Raw genomic sequence first — 12,216 nt, forward strand, 5'->3', positions numbered from 1 at the left:
CTGCAAATCGCAATGCAAAAAGCAGACCACAATGACTGGTCTGATGAGGCCCATGGGCCAGGTCGACCGCTGCGCTCCTCCTGGGCCTCGGCCATCAAGCCCATGACATCTAGGGTTTGGTGTCCACCGTTCTGGTTTATAAAACACAGGGCGCAGGGAAAGTCTCTCCCGCACCCCCGCTCCACACCGCCGTCGCTAACCTGCTGCCACCGACGGTTCTTTCGCCCTCTTGCTCTGCTCCTATTTTTTCTTCGCTGTTTCTGTTTGCCTCTTTTTTCTTCGCTGTTTCTGTTTGGCGATTACTATATCATTTTGAGCATTTTTTCTTCGCTGTTTCTGTTTGGCGATTACTTTATCGTTTTGAGCATTTTGTTGGCGATGAGGAAAGAAATCCGTGTGCCGGAGGCGTCCGCCGGACGCCGGTGTTGGTTGCACAAATCCTCTAAGAAGTTCTGAGCCACTTGTTTTTACGTCCTTCTCTCAGATCCAGAGTTACTTATTTCTTCCTTCCTGGTGCTTCCAACTGATCCTGTCCTGTTGTTGGCTTGGTCTCTTCTTGGATATTTGTTCTTGTGAGTTGATTTCCGATGCGAGGTGATGATGCATGTATGAAAGTCTGTCAATCCCCTGATGTCACAAAGTGATGACTCCTCATACATCCCGACAGGCTCTGATCGCATCTGCAGCCGCTCTACCCGCCGCACTCTATTGGATTTCGATCTCCTAGTACCTCCTTCGCAATTCGATTGCAATCTGTTGATTTTTTTCTTTTTATTTTCGAGTTAAAACGAGTCTTATTTGAACTTGAAACTTGGTTAAATGATTGCACATGCGGATATGCCCCGTTCCATAACATTGCCAGGACAAATCTTCAGCTCAGGATCACAGCTCTCCAAACACATTCGTCCAGGTCCAGCTCTGGAACAGGACAGCCCTGGAACAGGATCTCCGCTCTCTAGCCTAATGGGGCCACCAGCTTTATATATATATTTATATATATATATATACACACCATGATGAAAGAAACAGAGGGATGCGATTATAAAGGGAGTTTTTACATTTAAATATAAAAAAGGGTAATAAAATAATTTGGCGATGAACTAAGAGCATCTCCGAGAGTTCTCTAAACATTCTTTTAATTCTTGTTTTTTTAGAAAGATGGAAAAAAAATTCTTTCCAAAAAGAGTTCCTTAAACATTCTTTTAATCCTTGTTTTTTTAGAAAGATGAGAATTTTTTTTCAACAATCCAACTAGAGTTCCTTAAACATTCTTTTAATCCTTGTTTTTTTTAGAAAGATGAGAATTTTTTTTTTCAACAACTCTTAATATTTACTCCTAATCTTTTGAGAACTTAGAAATTTCTCTTCCTTCCCCGTAACTTTACAGGACGAACCACGCGCGGAGACGCCGTTCAGCCCTTGGTGAAGATCGAGGGCACCAGCCTCCGCATCGCGCAGGTGGCCGCCGGCGCTGGCGAGGCCCGCGTCGAGCTCGACGAGTCCGCCCGTGGCTGGGTAAGGCCAGCAGCGACTGGGTCATTAACAGCTACGGCGTCACCACCGGCTTCGGCGCCACGTCCCACAGGAGGACCAAGGAGGGCGGCGCTCTCTAGAGGGAGCTCATTCGGTTCCTCAACGCTGGCGCATTCGGCATCGGCACCGACGACCACGTCCTGTGGGTGGACGCCACGAGGGCGGCCATGCTCATCCGCATCAACACCCTGCTCCAGGGCGGCTTCTTCGAGCTGCAGCCCAAGGAGGGTCTTGCCATGGTGAACGGCACCGCCGTGGGCTCTGGCCTTGCCTCCACCGTGCTCTTGAGGCAAACATCAGCCATCCTTGCCAAGGTCCTGTCCGTCGTGTTCTGCGAGGTCATGAACGGCAAGCTGGAGTACACCGACCACCTGACCCACAAGCTGAAGCACCACCCGGGACAGATCGTGGCTGCTGCCATCATGGAGCACATCTTGGAGGGCAGCTCCTACACGGGAGGAACTTGGTCGGCCGCTAGCGTCACCCTGGAGCCCTTGGCGATGAGCGGGTTGATCCTTCTCGGTCTTGTTTCCCGACGTCGAGTTGACAACGAGTGCCTGCTTGCTTGCATGCAGCCTACTGGTTGCCTGCTTGCTACCCGCCTGCTTACTTGCACAGTACTGTATGCATGCTCTGTTTGCTTGCCTAGTGGTCGGCCGCTGTTGCCTGCTTGCCTGGCTGTCGACTGCTGGGCTAGGGCAACACGACGAATGCAGGCAGCGGTGGCGTGGATATGTGCGGCGACGAAGAGGTTCGCGTGGAAAAAAGAAGACCGTAGAAAAAAGGTCAAATGAGACCGTCATTTGATTTTTTTAGAAGTCAAATTTTAGAAATTATTGGAGATGAACTTCTTTTTTTCTCTTAAAATCTTTTTAGCAGTTGACAAATATAAACTTTTTAGGAGGAATATTTAGGGAACTCTTGGAGATGCTCTAATGCTGCATAGCAATTGAAAGGATGAAAATGCACAAGAGGGGATGAATTGGGCTAATTCTAAAAATCTTTGCAATAATTAAACCCTACACTTAGCCCACTTCACTCAGCGTCCGGTCAGTAACCGGAACCTGACCAGCGTCCGATCAGCACTGACCGGACGCGTCCGATCAGGATTCTTCCTCTCTGGAACCTTATTAGAGTTGACCGGACTCTAGCACCCAGCGTTCGGTCACATTTCACTCAGCGTCCGGTCGCAACCAGACAACTTCTCCTTGATCAAATGAACTGACCGGACTCTGCTAACAGCGTCTGGTCACACCGAAACCAGTGTTCGGTCAACATTTGACCCTCCATTCACTTCTAACTCAAAATCATATGTGAATGAAGTTTTCTCCAATTAATCTTAGGGCTACTTAGGAGATACCTAGTGCTAGATTTGACAAGTGTGCACCACACCTAACCCACAAGACTCATTTAGGTCAAACTACTAGTTCATACCCCCCTTAATAGTACGGTCAAAGGAAAAACAAAGTCATAAACTACTCTAAGTGTCTCTTCAACATCAAATGACACTTAGAACTAGTCTATCCTTAACCTTGTCATCCATCCTTTGAAAACCAAAACGATTTTCATCGTAGGGGCATAACAAACATGATTGCCCAATCAATTGCCATTACCATGATCTAACTTAATTGCCTCTATAAAACACACGTTAGTTATAGTAATCACGTATTGTCATTAATCACCAAAACTCAACTAGGAGTCTAGATGCTTTCAATCTCCCTCTTTTTGGTGATTGATGACAATACAACCTTGAGTATGTAAAAGAGATGATGTTTTCAACATGCTTGGTTCATATAAGCTTTTGACAATAATAAAAAAGAGTTAGGCAAACTTATATGACCTAAGTCAACATGATGTACTCAAAAGATATGAAATAAACATGAGTACAAGAAATAAAGCTCATTTGCATCGGAGTAAAAACGCGGAAGCAAAGCAAATAAGCTTAATGAAGTGACATGACATATATAAAGATCAAAATAGAGAACACACATGTCACATATCACATAAATATCACATAAAGATATCACGATCACATGTATGTAGTTCAATGCATGAAAGTAAACATGAATGCATAATAATGTCTCACACATAAAAAAACCAAATATAATAAATAAGCTAAATCATAAAGCTCCCCCTAGATATAACGCTCCCCCTATATCTATCATACTCGACCCCTCTCCCCCTTTGGCGTCAAACACCAAAACCTAAGGGTCGATCCATGGGGCTGGAGTAGACGAGTCGGGCGCTGAGGTGCGATAAGCGATCTAGAACTGGGTAGCATCATCCTCTGATCTAGAGCTCTAAGTTGTCTAACCCTCTGCTAGAACTAAAGCTGAAGCGGTCTGGGTCTGCTCTGAAACTGGTGCGACCTGTGACTTAGCAGGTATGACTATAGCAGGTGACTCTGATGATGCAACTAATGATGGGAGCGTCTCTGTAGTCCTAGTGACTGGAGCAATGATGGAAGGTCTACACTACTGGAAAATGCGAGTTTCCCTACCATTTTTATTGTTCCCTACGGTTTTGATTAGTTCTAGGGAATGAAATGTTTCCCTAGGGTTGCTTTTTGGAACCGTAGGGAACCTGGTGTTTCCCTAGGAAGTTCATGATTTCGTCGGGAGCAAGAAGAGCTGTAGTCCTTTAGCTGGCTGGGCCAGCTCCTACGTGGAAGATTTCCCTAGGAGGTATATATAAAATCCTAGGGAACGAAAAATCGGAACCCTATATGAAGGCCCCACTTCTTCCCGCCGCCGCCCAGTCCAGGCCAGTTCTCCCGCGTCAATTCAGGCTCAGGCGCCACTTCTCCCGCCTGCCCATCCAGTTTTTTTTATGAATGGCCTCGTGAAAGGCAAAGCCCACAACAAAAAAAAAGGAAAAAAAAAGAAAAAAAAAAACACAGCGCCCGCGCGAGCGTCTTCTCCATCGTAGAAGAGCCGCGCCGTGCCTCCCACGCCATTCCAGCACGCGGCCGCCTGCCTACCCACGCTGCCCAGCGCTCGGCCGCCTTGCCCGCCCACGCTGGCCCCAGAGCGCGGCCGCCTACCCGCCTGCGCCGCCCAGCGCGTGGCCGCCTTGCCCGCCAGCGCCGCCTGCCCGGCCAGCGCCGCCCAGCGCGTGGCCGCACTGCCCGCCAAGCGCCGGCCCAGCGCGAGGCCTGCCTGCCCGCCCGCGGCCGCCTGCCCGCCTCGCGCCGCCCCAGCGCGCGGGCCGCCTGCCCGCCAGCGCTGCCCAGCGCGGGCCTGCCTGCCCGCCCGGCGCCCGGCGCCCGGCCGCCGCCCTTCCCTAGGACGCCGGCCTCCCTCAACCCGCACCCTCCCTCGAGCTGCCTCCCTCCCCAAGCCGCCGCCCTTCCCAAGCCGCCGTCCGCCCTCCCCAACCTGCTGCCCTCCCAAAGCCCCCTACTCTGCACCCTGCTACCCCCTCACATCTCCACCTTAAGCCCTCCCCAATCCCCATCCCAAGCTTTCACTCCAATCACCCATTCTCGATCTGCTGCCTCCCATTCCCTCCCTCCATGTCCTGTTGTTTAGATCTGTGGAAGCAAAGGATGGATTGACAGAGGTAAGGTATTTTCTGGGGATTTCTAGTGCATTCTTGTGTGGACAGCAGCAAGAAGATTCACAAAGAATTGATATTGATGTATTATATTCAGTCTTCCCATTCCATAGTGGAGGCACCCTTCTACTGCTTGGTCGCCTGGAGCCAAGGAGGAGTCAAGGAGTAGGGGCGGTGTTGCCCGGAGCTCTGTTGTGAAGAAGGAAGGCACCACATCTGTAGAAAGAAGGCTTCACAGTCTGCTTGTCACTCTTGAACAAAGGATTTAAGGTGAGAAGGAAAATTTCCTTTTCTTGCTGCTTTTTTTGTATTGTTAGCAGAATTGGCATGTCTAAAATATTTTATACGGTCTGTTCATTTCTGAAAAATTAGAAACTAAGAAGCTTAGCACTATGATAATTTTGGTGTTGCAATCTATTAGGTGAATATTCTTTTTTAAGTGAGTTGTCTACTGGGTTTAGAGAATAGTCAATATTGTGACTCATCTGATGCAGTCTAGAAATTTTGTTACTAGTAATAATCAGTATATGTTCTATATAAACTTGTTTGTCTATTAGTTTTAGAATACATGCACTAAATCATGTGAGTTACTTGCAAATTTTTCTGTTTCAGTTCATTGTCACAACAATAGCCATGTCAGTAGAAGATCATAGTTGGATGTATGACGGCTGGAATGACAATGGTCGTCATTCCTCGGATTGGGTGCGAAATACAAATGCAGTTATTTGTAGGGCTGTAGCTGCTACATTTGCCCTGCATTGGCGTATTACTATACTATATGTTTGACTGCAGTTATTTGTAGGGCTGCTGCTGCACCATTTGCCTTCTATCCATTGTTCCTGTCTCTCTCATGTGCACAGTAGCTGTAGCTGCAAATGAGTGCAGTTCTTCTAGCAAAAATACATGTCTGCCATAGCATTAGCATCTTGATTTCCAATTTCCATTACATGGTGTGCTTCCATCTTTTATTTATTAATGTTAACTGTTGTACACATCTCGGCTAGTCTTGTGAGACCTATTTTCAAATGCTATCTTTGAACCTATTTTTTGGCATAGCGTTTACCATGAAGTTTCCACTTATATTTAATAAAATCCCATTTGTTCAATTGAATAGGCTTGTACTGGTGGCTCTTGTGCTGGGATAGAAAGTCCTGAAGAAACATTGAGTAGGATTGCTCAAGGAAGATTCCGTGGCCATGAAAATGCAGGAACTACAAGCGGTGGTGGCAACTACTCTCCTCCGACCGATGAGTTTCCATTTTTCTGAAAACTTATGCTACCAAAACATGGCACTTACCTTTTGTCGCCAAAACATAGCACCTATATTCTGTTGCCAAAACTAGCATGGATTAGACAACTCCATTTGAGTTAGTGATTAACTGTTAGATGGACAGCTATTATCAGTGAACACCATAATTGTAATGTGATAATGCACTGTTTGAGCTGAATGCATTAAATTATTGCTGATGGTTGTCAACGTGTTCAAATTTAAATTTTGTATATGAAATCATTAGAATTATTTGAGGTCAAATATGGTGCCATGCCAGATTTATTTCCCTACAGATCAGTTTCCTAGGGAACTTAAGTTCTAGGGACAAACTTTACACGTTGGTTTTGTGTTCTTGTGTCAGCATGCGCAGCAGGTTCCCTAGGGAGCCTTTTTCTTAGGGAAACCAGAATCCCCTACGGTTCCCAGACAAACTGTAGGGCACCTTCCTATTTCCTGTCAACATGTTCCCTAGGACTGTTTCCCTACGAAATACGGTAGGGGATCAGGTTCCCTACGGTTTTAAGGCTTTTCCCTAGGAATTTGAACTCTAGGGAAACTCGTAGTTTCCAGTAGTGCTAGGGATACGTAGCTCTGGCAGTGTAGGCTGCCCTGTCAACTCGCTGAATGTAGCACCAAGGCTCCTAGAAACTAGGGTGTCCGTCACAAGCATCAAGGAACTCTGTACTGGTGTGAAGCTCATATGTAAAGGTGTGAAGGAAGTACCCTGTGCTGGCACTAGCGACGCGAACCATTGGGACACCTGCTCTGTAGGTGAAGTGAACTACATAGCTAGCTGTCCTTGACTCTGAAGCCCACTGGGCTAAAAACCTGGAGTCACTGTAGTGGTGGTAGGCTGGCCGAGCTGAGGTGTAAGCTGTGGCGGTGAAGCCCTAATAGTAGTAACAACATGCTGCATGAAACCAAGTAATTGCTACTGAATGAGGAGCTGTTGCTGCTGCATGGCGTACTGCTGCTGCTGGATAGCCTGCTGCTGTCGTTGGAACTCGTCCTGTCTGGCCTGAACCTTTGCTAGTGTAGCTGCTATATCCTGGGCCTAGCGAGCCTGATCCTGCCTCATCCGCTTAAGAATAGCAAGTAGAGTGGGGTCCGTCTGTGGTGGCTATGGAGCTGAGCTGGAGCCACTGGCCTCACTATCATGTCGCCGAGGAGGCATCCGAGGGATATCTTGGTAGCCATCATCTAAACTATCGCTGGGGTCGCTCTCGACCATACCCTCCTACTGAGCATCTAGCTGCTCCTCCTCTGTCGTTGCTACACCCCTGATGATCTCATCCTACTGGGCTATAGTCTCTGACACCTCTTGGAGACAGCACGGCTGGCTAGGTATCCTCGCTGCACTGTGGTGGAGCATCTGAGTCATGTTATATGCTGGAAACTCTGTAGTAGCTCCTGAATACTCTACCAACATCTCAGGAGGCCTCACTATAACTGCCATGTCAATTAGAAATGTGATATAGTGAGCATATGATAGCTGTCTATGACCTCTGAAAGTCTCTACAAGTGTATCCTCCATCTCAGAAAGAATGAGATCCCATATATCAAATACTGTCTGCTGGATCAAAGAGTTTAGTAGCCATAACTGAATGCGAGTCAATCCCTCGTGATATCCCATCCTCGGAAGCAAGGTCCTCCTCATGATAGCATCAAACAGTCTAGCTATAGGAGTAAGATCTCTAGGTGTTCTGCTCGACCCCTCGCTAAATGGCTCTGAGAAGCAAGGTCGGATGAGATCCGTGGGAGGCATAAGACCGCCGTGAGGGCGTCTAGGAGGCTCTGTGTGACCATAGCAAATCTTATGAAGGTGGATGGGTGACTCCTGTAACATGAGGATCTCTCTGACCCTGAAGCTCATCAGCCTGTAGTCGCATCCTCTAAATGCAAAGTGAATGAACTTATGAGCTGGGTCAATCCAAAGTGTAGCATAGAACTCACGGACCCAAGATGGAACATATCTACCTATCTATCCAAGTAAGTCTATGAGCCCTGGCAAGTAAGAGAGGTGAGGGCAGATCTGCTCTCCAGCTGCTACTACAATGGCCTCAATGGAGCAAACCCTCTGAGACCTGAATGCAACCCCACTGTTAAGATATGCATTATAAAAATCCTCCTACAGTGGTGTATAGAAACCCTCTAAAGTACGCTCATCCCTCCTCAGCAGGAATCAGTCCTCAAACTGAACAAACCTGAGCTGCTGCACTTGCTTGGCCATGGCGGCCCTCAAATCCAGATGAGTCACTGGAGGCGGACCCTATGGTCTAGGAGGCGGATGAGAACCCCTCCTCTATGTCTCTGTCCTCGGTGTCACCTGGGTACGAGTACGACCAGAGCGGCATAACTATGGCTGAGGTGCCTACTCTGTCTCCTCGGTCTGCTCTGTCTCCTGAGTCTGCTCTACTGGCTGACCTAGGGCACAGACTCGCTAATCAATGCGGTAGGGGAGGCACAAGTAGTGGCACGGGAGTGCTGTGGGCGGTATGGGCTCGGTGGCATAGTGCGGCGTGGGACATGGTGGCGTGGAGCAAGGCGCGGCGGTACGAGAGCGGCACGAGCATGGTGGCGCGAGACATGGCAGCGTAATGCGGTGGCGCTGCTGCACGGCTAGGGCACGATGAGCGGGAATGGGAGCTCGATGGTAGGGGCTATGGCAGCACGAGCGCGGGCACAGCAAAGTCGGCGTGATGGCAGATGGGATGCGGCCTTAGGTCAAGCCCGACGCGGTTATATGGTGGCCCCCAACGTGATTGATAAGGAAACAAAGAAGAGTTCAGAAACCGCACAACTTCTACTGATCGGACGCTTCAGTGGCAATGACCAAACGCTGCCACCCGGAGTCCGGTCGACAACAGAGAGGTCCAAAACCTCCCAAGTCACGACCGAACGCGTCCGATCACAACTGACCGGATGCAGCCAGAGTCCGGTCGATCCTTAGATCTTCTTCTTTGCTTGACCAGACGTAGGGACATCATTTGACCAGACACAGGGAAAGAATGATTTCAGCGTCCGGTCACTCCTTCGCGCTTTTGTTCACCTCCTGTGAACTGATCGGACGCTGGACTCCAGAGTCCGGTGCAGCGTCCGGTCGCTCTTTTCCAGGAAATCTTCAATGTTCCTTCACACTGCCTGTTCCCAATCAAGTCCCACACTTCAATAAGATGCAAATAAACACCAATTGGGACTGATGTGAGTGATCTCTCTCAAACCCTCAATTTTTTCAAAGTATTTTTCCTTAGGCTATAATTTTTTTTAAGAAAATATGCAATAAAAGGGTGATTGAAGAGAAACAACAAACAACATACATGCATATGCAATGCAATACTTGAAAGTAATTCTAGTTACTTGTCAAGTTTGATCCAAGGTTAAGCTTCTTCACACGCTTTTCAACAGTTTTCTTAATCATGTTAGACAAGCCCTAAATGCATTACCAAGAAGTAAACATGTTGTATATTACAATGTAATGCAAGGGACAAAACAAGCTCATTTTCTAGTGAAGTTACTAAAATCAAGCACATTGAGCTCATTCCTCAACCGACAAAACGTAGCCTCATCTAGCAGTTTAGTGAAGATATCCGCCAATTGATCCTCGGTCCTTACACCTTCTAGTAAAATATTATTCTTAGCAACATGATCTCTAAGAAAGTGATGATGGATATCTATGTGCTTGGTGTGAGAGTGTTGAACTAGATTATTAGCAAGCTTTACCACACTCTCATTGTCACACAAAAGTGGTATCTTTTCTAGAACTACACCATAGTCTAGCATAGTTTGCTTCATGTAAAGTATTTGTGGACAACAAGCACCCATGGTAATGTATTCCGCTTTGGTGGTAGACAAAGCCACACTATTTTGCTTCTTGGAGGACCAAAACACAAGTGATCTACCAAGCAAATGGCACCCTCCGGATGTGCTTTTTCTATCAACTTTACAACCGACATAATCCGAATCAGAATAGCCAACTAATTCAAATCTAGCTCCTTTAGGATACCAAAGGCCAATGCTTGGTGTGTGCTTAAGATACCTAAGAATTCTTTTAACAGCAATCAAATGAGCTTTCTTAGGATTAGCTTGAAATCTAGCACACATACACACACTAAACATGGTGTCGGGCCTAGATGCAGTTAAATATAACAAGCTATCAATCATAGAGCGGTAGAGAGTTTGTTCAACCGTTTTACCTCCCTCATCTAGGTCGAGATGTCCATTAGATGGCATTGGTGTCTTGATTGGCTTACATTAATCCATCTTGAATCTCTTGAGAAGATCATTTGTATATTTCTCTTGAGAGATGAAAATCCCTTCTCTTATTTACATGACTTGAAAACCAAGAAAGAATGTAAGCTCTCCAATCATAGACCTCTCGAACTCCTTCAATATCAATTCACCAAACTCTTTATAAGAATCTTCATTTGATGATCCAAAGATGATATCATCAACATATACTTGACAAATGAAGATCTTTCCATCAAGCTTCTTAGTGAATAGTATGGTGTCGACCTTCCCAGTGGTGAAGCCCTTCTCAATGAGGAAATCCCGAAAGCACTCATACCAAGCTCTTGGGGCTTGCTTAAGCCCATATAACACCTTGGACAACCTATAAACATGATTAGGATATCTAGGGTCTTCAAACCCAGAAGGCTGATCAACATAGACTAGTTCATTAATAAAGCCATTTAAAATGCACTTTTCACATCCATTGATATAGTTTCATGTCATGATGTGATGCATATGCAAGAAGGATATGAATGGCTTCTAGTCTTGCAACTAGTGCAAAGGTCTCTCCAAAATACAAATCTTCAACTTGAGAGAACCTCTTTGCAACTAGTCTTGCCTTGTTCCTCACAACAACGCCTTGATCATCTTGCTTGTTGCGGAACACCCACTTTGTTCCAATGACTCTTGCATCTTGTGGTCGCTCTTCAAGAGTCCAAACTTCATTGCGGGCGAAGTTGTTCAACTCTTCATGCATGGCATTTATCCAATCAGAATCTTGAAGAGCTTCTTCTATATTTTTAGGTTCAACACAAGAGACAAAAGAGTGATGTTCAATAAATAAAGTAAGTTTTTGAGATCGAGTCATTACACCCTTTGTAGGACTCCCTATGATGAGATCTTGTGGATGAGCTTGTAGTAGAGGTATATTCCTTCTATCAACCACTTGAGGTGGAGGTTGTGGAGCATCAACATCTTATGCTTGTGCCACCATTTGATCATGAGACATGAGTATCTTTATTTTCTACTCTCATCTTTATCACCATCTTGTGACACATTTGATAAAGAAGGTGGATCAATCACTTGTACATCATCTTCATCATCTTTAGGCTTGATGTCTCCAACCGAAATGTTCTTCATAGCCTCCCTCAATGGTTCATCACCTACATCATCAAGATTCTCATGTGCTCATTGGGAGCTGTTAGATTCATCAAATTCTACATCATATGTTTCTTCAACTAAGCCAGTGGCATGATTAAATACTCGAGATGCTTTAGACTTTGATGAGTAACCAACAAGAAAGCCAATATCACAACGTCTTTGGAACTTCCCTAGATGTTGTCGCTTCTTGTAGATGTAGCATTTACAACCAAACACCCGAAAGAATGATACGTGCGGTTTCTTCCCATTGAGCAACTCATAAGGGGTCTTTCCAAGAAACTTTTGAAGAAATACACGATTGCATGCATAACATGCGGTGGTGATAGCTTTCGCCCATAGAGCTTCGGGTGTATTGTACTCATCAAGCATTGTTCTTGCAAGTGTGATGAGTGTCCGGTTCTTTCTCTCTACTATACCATTTTGTTGAGGAGTATATGTTGTGGAGACCTCATGCTTGATCTCTACTTCAT

At 46.2% G+C, this 12,216-nt stretch overlaps 2 non-coding genes across 2 annotated transcripts; both read left to right on the forward strand.

Moving 5' to 3' along the window:
- Window positions 1-373: 373 nt before the first annotated feature.
- LOC136541088 (small nucleolar RNA U61) lies at window positions 374-460 on the forward strand. Its single transcript, XR_010780189.1, has one exon. It is a non-coding gene; the product is annotated as a small nucleolar RNA U61 (small nucleolar RNA).
- Window positions 461-589: 129 nt separating this feature from the next.
- On the forward strand, window positions 590-678 carry LOC136541097 (small nucleolar RNA snoR14). Its single transcript, XR_010780197.1, has one exon. It is a non-coding gene; the product is annotated as a small nucleolar RNA snoR14 (small nucleolar RNA).
- Window positions 679-12,216: the final 11,538 nt, after the last annotated feature.

Source organism: Miscanthus floridulus, chromosome 2, assembly GCF_019320115.1.
Source record: "Miscanthus floridulus cultivar M001 chromosome 2, ASM1932011v1, whole genome shotgun sequence".
Lineage (NCBI taxonomy): Eukaryota > Viridiplantae > Streptophyta > Magnoliopsida > Poales > Poaceae > Miscanthus > Miscanthus floridulus.